Source organism: Centruroides sculpturatus, unplaced genomic scaffold (genome assembly GCF_000671375.1).
Source record: "Centruroides sculpturatus isolate CEXI.00-Female unplaced genomic scaffold, Cexi_2.0 scaffold408, whole genome shotgun sequence".
Classification (NCBI taxonomy): Eukaryota; Metazoa; Arthropoda; class Arachnida; order Scorpiones; family Buthidae; genus Centruroides; species Centruroides sculpturatus.
The window spans coordinates 15,665-24,578 of NW_019384597.1; the positions used below are offsets into that span (position 1 = coordinate 15,665).

General features: G+C 34.2%; 1 long non-coding RNA gene across 2 annotated transcripts; it reads left to right on the forward strand.

The window, feature by feature from the left end:
- The first annotated feature begins 1,713 nt into the window (after positions 1-1,713).
- LOC111624913 lies at positions 1,714-3,868 on the forward strand. Of its 2 annotated transcripts, none has more exons than XR_002756656.1 (3): positions 1,714-1,877; positions 3,290-3,403; positions 3,497-3,868. It is a non-coding gene; the product is annotated as an uncharacterized LOC111624913 (long non-coding RNA). The 2 variants fall into 2 exon arrangements; XR_002756655.1 differs by having other exon boundaries at positions 1,719-1,877; positions 3,506-3,868.
- The last annotated feature ends 5,046 nt before the right edge of the window (positions 3,869-8,914 follow it).

Consider the following 8,914-nt stretch of genomic DNA (forward strand, 5'->3'; position numbering starts at 1 on the left):
ATAATGCTTCCAATAATTCTATCAAGGGTCGGTACAGCTTTGTGAGATCCTGAGACGATTAATGAAGAAAAACGTCAAAATCGGTTAAATTATGAGGTAAGAGTTACAACACCGCATTGATGACATCTAGGAACTTCGAATTTGTTTGCCTTATATAATGTGAAAAGAGTCGTAACACCTGGCAAGAAAGTATCAACAATCCGGCCAAGTCAAATTCTTACTGTCCGCTTCGGCCAATGAGATGGCATCTCTTCAACTTAGGACCACACCACCTGATTTTCCTTCCACGCTCAGTAGGATAAAAAGCTGACTTCAGAGGTTCGGCGCGGACATAGTTTGAAGAGCCAACAGACGGAAGCTCTACCCGCCAATATCCTCGCAAATTTCAACTTCCATATCGCTGCTGCAAAGATTCATGATCGTTTAGCCTGGAAATGCAGACAGTGGACCGTTTAGGAGGTATTCAGCACAGATCTCTATGTCTATTAGCATATAAGTAGATAGATATAAGATAGTTTGTATCTTAGATATATTATCAGATAGAGATGATGATTTGGCTTGTATATTGATTTAGTGCCGTCGTTTCAATATACTCCTTGCTATAGCTCATTAAACTTTTGTTATTTGTTAACCTCGTGACCTGTCTTTACTCGGAGAACGGTCACCCTATCGACGGACTCATCACACCTCCCCATTCGATGTTAGAAAAAGCCTTCCTATATAATTCTAACACGGTATAGCCATCCAGTGACAATTGAGCGGCATTTACCGAACTGACGTCGGAAAACGGGTTTAGAGGATTAGCCTCGATCCTCCGGCTTCTCATAGCTTCCCTATCCTCAAATGTCACCGCACGCCACTGATGTATGGATGTTAGACTGTGTATGGGGAACGATTTTGTTCACACTGTTTGAAGCCTAATAACTTTTGTGGTTTTTAAATCCCCGAGTCGGGTGATTTAACACAGGAGTTATTAAGCTTCAAAGTGTTTGAATTAAATCATGCTCCTAAAACATCTTAACGGGGTAAATATACTATTATAAAGTGACAAAAAGCTTAATTTTGAGGGTAGAAACGAGTTTTACTTAAAAAAAATTGTGAACGCTAATAACGAATAAAATATTCATTAAGTCCAACCACACTGGAGATATCACACATGACTCCTATGTTTCCATTCTGTCTACCTTTAATAGAGAATCAAAATTTAATAGCATAAATGCTCCTTTATACACAAGTTACTGCGCCAAATTTCTTTTCTTAAACTTTATCCATTCTGAGGTATTATTTAATATCTTAGAACAGAGAATAAAGAAATTAAACAAATTAGACGCCAGCACACACACTCGAAGTTCCCCTTTTATTTTACATTTTTCGGGTTCAGGAGGTTTCTAAACCTGTAGATTTGCAAGAAACTCGGACGATTCAATACTTTTCCGTTTTATTTACGCAAGTTGGAAAGTAAAAAGAAATCGGAGTCGGCGGATTTTTGACAACTCCTACTCCGACTCCACAGCCCTGGGTAGATGGCGTAATTGGCAAGCTCACCGCACGGTAAGCGGAGGTCGCGTGTTCTAAGACACGCTCCGCTTACCTTCTTTTCTTCCAGATTGTTCTAAATTATTTAATAAATTATTAAAATAATAATTATTAATTTAGATAAGAGATGGCGCGATCGTTTGGATTTATTAAATAAAAGACGTACTTAGAATGGTTAACGTAACGTGTGACGTATTTGTTATGTCGTTCGATTTAATCGACAATAGTTTAAAAGTGTTCTATTTTAATTTTGTAGTAGACGATTTTACGTAAATTCCGAGTTTTTCTCACTCTATTTTGTTATTTTGTCGAAAAAATTCGATTTAAAAAACTTCAAGAATGTAAGTAATTTCGTATAAAATTAAATACGGGAATTATTATTAGAAAAAATGAATAAATGATGATATTCACACTAATTTGTTCCAATTTAAATTCGAAAAAAATACATTTTTGAATTAAGACGCAGATTAGAATAAAGTACAAGTGTATGACCTAACTAACTTATTCTCTGTTTACAGTTAATAAGGCAATTAGCAATAACATGGGCATGCCGACTAAATGTTGTTGCTCATCAAAATTTACTTACGCAGCTAAAAAATCGACTTCTAAAGAATAACCTCTGCGTGTTCTACACTACTTTATTAAATTATAGAACGGTCCTTTTAAATTTCAAAAACCAAACACAGCAAAAATAAAGCGACGAAAGCACTGAAAACACAAGAGCGTTATTCAAGAGAAGCTTACACAACGTACTCATTATAGCGCACATTTTGTATACTTTATGAAAAATATTTATTTTTTCGTATAATTAATATAATATCCTAACAATCCTACACATATTAGGCAACACTTTTCCCAAGTAATGAAGTTTACTTATTTACTACGAATGTCCTGCAGTATGAATTGTTTCTTTTATCTTTGATAAAAGACTACATGTTAACGTTTTAAATATTTAATTTTTTATTACAGATTTTATGAATATTCTACTAAATAAATATTTGCGCCACTAGCAAAACAGTTAGATAAAATTTGCGTGAAAAGCCAAAAATCTGATATGAAATACCTGACGAAAAAGTAGAGCTACATACTTAACGACCAATAGCAGATTTATCGAAATCTTTTGAAAGGAGCGCAGAAAGGTAACAATGTTTTACATAACTTATTCCCTGAGCTATCTTCGTCCCGTACGTTCTCAATTACCCTTAAAAAGGCTCTTTTCCTACAGACTATAAAGAGTTCATCTTAAGTACTCGAGGTGTAGTAAAATTTGAATCAAATGTGGAGTTTATATGCAAAATCTTTTGTTCTTTTAGAGATTCAGTAATGGTTTTCTTCTACAGTTAACGGTTTGTTTCAGAACTCCAGCAGAATCATTTTCTTTTCTTCCTTGTGGACCTAAATCTGATAGAAATGTATTACAGAACACGAAAGTTGGCCAAGTGGATAAAAACACTGAACACTCGGTTTTGTCAGGGGTTCTCGCCTGATCGGCAGGCTACCTGTGGATTTTTTCAGGTATTCTTCATGTGTTTAAGCGGTGCACAAGGAGCTGCATCTCCCTTCTGAGGGATTTTCCCGAGTAAAGCCGAGTGCCTCAGGTAGTAAAATGTTTTGTGAGGCATATTGTTTCTTTTCTGCACCCCTATCTAAAGATCTCTGAAGCCACTGTATCGAAAATAAAATAAGTATATTAAATTGCAGACACTCATTGTAACAAACTTTTTATTTTACAATTTTTACTTACTAATTATAGCCGCTACTGTATCGTGTACACAATTTGCATGACAGATATTATTAATAATGATGAAAACTGCCATATTCATTTGCTTCTCTGTGTTGTTCCTGAAAGCGAATTCTGAAAAATTGGGTAAATATCTTAAAATTACACCGTAATGAATCAATTATATATATTAAATTTAAATATTATATAATGGAAGTAGCAGTGGATTATATTTTTTAGTGTTTTCAGACTGTTGTAAAGTGCCTGTAAAAATAATTCCATGTGGATTTTGGGAATCGTCGGTAGGATGGTATTATAACACCACTAGTAGACAATGCGATGTCGAATTGTTAGGGTGCATAGATAATTGTAATGACTTCGATTCGTGGAAAGATTGTTATGAAACTTGTATAGGAGACTGTCTGGAAGTAGAGAATTGTTGAGAAAATTAGCCTTTTATATAAACTGTATAAGTAAATTAGTTTCATGATTGTTCATTTTAGTGACGAGCCATCTCATTGAAAGTTATTCGACAGATTGTTTTCAAATATCTCTACAGAATTTGATGTATTGTTACAATGTAAGTAAGAATGTGAATAAAATATTTGAAATACTTGATTTCCATTGTAAATTTTACTTATTGATATTAAAATTTTTAAAATAATGAAAAGTAATAAAACTAAATACAATTTGTCATTGAAACACTAAATGTGTATTTATCGTATTTTCGTGAAGATTAAATACTATCTACGTTTAAAAAAGAATTTGAAATGATGTGTGGATTTTATGCCGATATAAATTGAAATTAAAGATGTGAGGATCCGAATCCAGACTTTCTGTATGTTTATATCATTATATCATAATTTCTCATCGTAACTATAAACTTGATACAAAACTGTCAACTTTCGCACCTGAAAGCAAAACATCTGTTAAGTTCTCAGGCCTGACAACAATGCTTTCTCATCACCTCTTGACCTAATATCTCGATTTCATCGGTTCAACAACGAAAAAAATCAAGAAACTAAGGCAGTCGTCGCCCGTCCTTCGAAAGAGTCAGTTGTCACCCGTACCTTGTCCTAAGTGCCTCAATATTCGGATATCTGTGAATATATTTTATTTTACGTTCTTATATCCTACTAAAATATCATCGGAAACAATCGTCTAACACCCTTGCGGATACTGTACGTTCCATCAGGCTTACGGATATTTCATCTACAGGATATCCGAACTGACATCCCGAACTTCCTTTCTTTCACCAAGAATGTTCTAGATCAAGACCCGATTCTCAATAAGGTATTTATCGCCACGCGCAACTACTGTAAACTCTCTCTCTCGATATATTGTATGTCCTGTGGTTACCAATTAAACAGTTGTTACGTTAACTCGTCTCTGCGTAAGTCACTTCCGATGCGTTGTCTCTCTCTCCATCCCGAATCCATTCGCTCACACACGCGATCGTGCACGTGAGAACATAACGGTTTCTGTGTCTGTCCGTAAAGACACAGTGGTGTCAGTCCTGACGAACCTTGTCATTGCGATCTTCGCCGACGCGATGTCGACCTTTCGGTCCCGTGGTGCCAAAGTATAGGGAGGCCCTTCGGCATTGTCAGAAATATTTATGAGTGTAGAGCAACGACTGATTGAATGAATACAGGATACAGTGGTGCAGATTATAGATAGGTCTTATCTTTATTTTAGCAAATTTGTGCTTACGCCATAGAGGTTACACACAAAAATACCTTTTGTTCATTGCAAAGAGTTACTGCTGTCGACGTTCGTTTTACGGACTTCAGTATAATGGATTTCGAAGACAATGGACTAAACTTGTATGTTTCAAAATCAGTGTTTGAGACTCACCTGGAACGTCGATCCTCTAAGCTTCACTCTATCAAATTATAAAAGGTCTCGTTTGATAAGATCGGTCAGTAGCCAGTGTATGCAACAAGTCTATGTTAGAGATGGACCTTCATTTTGATACTCCTAAGTTTAAATTGTTATGGAAACCACTCGAATCCTTTGTTAGTGATCGCAGTTAAGCTGCGCACCAGTGGCGTGCCGTCATTAGAAGCGTTGGAAGCGCCGCTTCCCTCGTATTCTCTAAAAAATAAATAAATATTAATTTTAATTATATGAAAATGATCGCACAATATTTTATTATAACCGCATTATGTATCTTATTACAAATTTCTATACTACACGTGGAAAAAAAAAATAAGATTGCTATTGTATATTCGAATATTAGTGACGGAGTGGAAGCGCTGTATTGCCAGCATCAAAAAAAGCCAGATTCGCGCATGCGCTTTACAGAACACCAACCTCACCCGGTTTAGCTGGTGGAAGCCTACGACCTTGGGTGAAAGCTGCACACATATAAAGATTCCAATTCTATCAAGGACCGGTTCTGGGCTGTTAGCCGCCTGCCCACTAGATATTTCGATTACGTGAATAACGAGTAGATTTATAACTTAACCCAACCGATAAGAATTTACTGGTATGTTTTTACGATAGTTCTGTATAGTTGACAGGAGTTTAAAAAAATCCATTAAAATATTTGATATATTTATTCCGCTCTCCGATTTTATATTACTCACGGATTTCGATGTTAAACCAGTGATATTACGATTTCGTACATCCCATCTTTAAGGGGATGTAGAAAAAAACGTGTACAATTCTTGTATAATGTTAAAAAATTAACCGTTACTTCGACAGCGTCATTTACAACTAAATTTAATGAATGAGAGAGATGCACCAGGTACAGAAAAGGCTCTAGAATTTATTTTCCTTAAATTTACGATTTATGTATCCGTTTGTCATAAAAATTTGTCTTTCCACTTTTTTCCCGAGACTACAAATATTCGAGTACAAAGTAACTGGTTTCGACTTATTTCTACTTAAGAAGTAGTTAAATAATTAAGCGATTAGGGAATTGGGGACATAAACAAAACCCTGATGAAAGAGCCGGAATATTACTTAAACAAAAGCTTAACCGAACCAATCTATAGCCGAGTACAGTGGGGACTGATTTCTTCGAAATACTGTATTAGATGTAATAAAGACAGAAATTTTTCCAGTTCGACGAGAGTGACCGAAAAGTTGTAAATTTTGGAAATTTCCGTGGACAACACCTGGTCCTAAAACGAATTAGTTAGAAAACAAAAGACGGACAATCTATTAAGTTTAACATATTTAGATTTTTACAGCTATGGTGAGAAACGTTTAAAATTTACAACAACCCTGTCGCGTCCTTTGAGATATACTAGTGATGCGACAAAAGAGGCATTTGACATTGACCGGTATCGGCACCCTCGGGATTTGGCAGCCCGCGTGCATGTACAGTACACACCGCACACCTAGCAGGACCGTCTCTGATTCCACTCGTAGGGAGCTATTTGACTAAGTGGTTAAGATTTAAAGAGTAAAGAATATTTTATGTTATTTTCATGTACGTTTCATTACAAAGTTATATTTAATTATAATTTTCTTTAAAAGTATATTCATACAATTGAAGAATATTTTGTACCAGGTATGTATATCCACCACACATTTTATTTCACCAAGTAAGTTTTTATAATTTTATTTTTAATTTTAGCCCTTATATCGTGGCTAGCGATTCGGAATGTAATTGCGATATTGAAAATTTATTTTAAAAAAGTTTTGGCTCGAGATCATATAATGAAAAAGAAAACATTATTAAAAGAGAACGGCCAATGCCTAAGTTAAATATAAACGCTTCAATAAAAAAATTTGTTCGATATTTTCACGATAAAATGGCTCTGTAAATGCATAAAAATGCATTTACAGAGTGAAATTAGTGTGTGGAATAAGAATGTCTTTGACAATTTAGCTGGCAAAAGACACGAAAAATCGTCGATTCTTTCGTATTTGAAGCAATTTGGAAATCGAAGCGGAATAGAATTTAACATTAGTAAATAATATAAAATAAATATTGAAAATTGTAACGAGATAATTATGGGTAATAGATATATTATATCTAAATAAATAGATGTTATATGTTTTTATCAAAGCAAGAATTGGCATTTAGAGGACATGTGGAATATATTGGATCTAAGAACAGAGGTAATTATAATGAACTTGTTTATTAAGTACGTTAGATAAATAATCTATTAAAAATACATTTAAAGAAAGAATTAACTGATTGCCCCTGGATGTCGGCTTCTTATAGAAACACAGCTTACCTATCATCAAATGTCACGGCACGCCCCTGCTGCGCACTGACGAAGGATTCGAAGGAGATTCCAAAAAGATTCTGACAAGTTCTAGTAACGAGGGACGAGGGTGTAGTTAGACCCACAGTAGCGTGTCTGAGTGGTAATAAATGAGAACGTACAAACCATCCCGAAAATTTCCAGTTTTTGATCGCCCGAAGCATTTCCGAACAGTTTTTGGCTACCGGAAACATGAGATAATTAGTTTGTTTATAGCTCGAAATGATGCAACTTTCAACGTCATCACATCAATATTACTTTAATAAAACCGAAGACATTGAGCGTGGAAATAACTTAAACTTTTCGATTCTTGCAGTTTATATTTCTTATCGTCGTTTTGATTTAATAAATTTTCATATATTACCAAATCATCAATTTTTAAAAAATTATAATTGAATTAATTTAAAATTGTGAACATTTAACATGATTACAAGGCTTACGTCCACGTAACTCGTGACGGATTTGTTATGACGTTCGATTTAACCAACAATAGTTTAAAAGCGTTCAATTTTAATTGTCGGTCGCCATCTTGGAGTAGATAATTTTACGGAAATTCAAAGTTTTTCTCGCTCCATTTCGTCATTTGTCGAAAAACGTTGATATAGAAAACTTCTAAAATGTAAGTAATTTCCTTTTAAATTTGATAATATCACGTGTTTATGTGCTTTATATAAAAAAAAAAAAATTTCAACAAAACTTTACGTTTATACCAATTGGAACATTCTGATTTAACACGTTGCAGTGCGTCTAACAATTGCATTTGTTGCATTCATAAACAGTTTTTTCCTTAAAGATGTAAAAATGAACCAATTCAAGTGCCAACTCTAATCTCATCGACTATACATTATTATCAGTTACGTTGTGTTACTCCTCCGTGCATAAAAGTGAATATTTTTTAAATTACATTCTCTGTGTTCATTAAAGTCGGCTGTGAAAGAAAAGCGGAGTCACCAATAAGTAAAGATGGCATAACTTCCTCACTAATTCTTTCCCCTAATGCTAAAGAATTTGTAATTTGTAAGAATTACCTTGACGTGATGATCAAAAGGAAAGAAAATAAATTAATGCTTGAACCTTTTAGAAAACAATGTTCGATCAATAAAACATTGAATTATCGTTCGAATATCCCTTTGCATATAAAAAAGAACATTTTCTATATGGAATATAAAAATATACTTAGCAGAACTAGCGAACAAGAAAGGAAAAATAAATATATTAACGACTTACACAGGAAATTCAGTTTAAATGGATACCCTACCAGATTAATCAACAATTGGCAAAAAAACATCGATAATAGTGTTGCTTTTCCTCTCAAGAGAGAAGAAGAAAAGAAAAAAATTAAATACCTAAGCTTTCCATATATAAAACATGTGTATGAAAAAATTGATAAAGAACTTCGGAAAAATAATATACAACTTGCACCAAATTATAA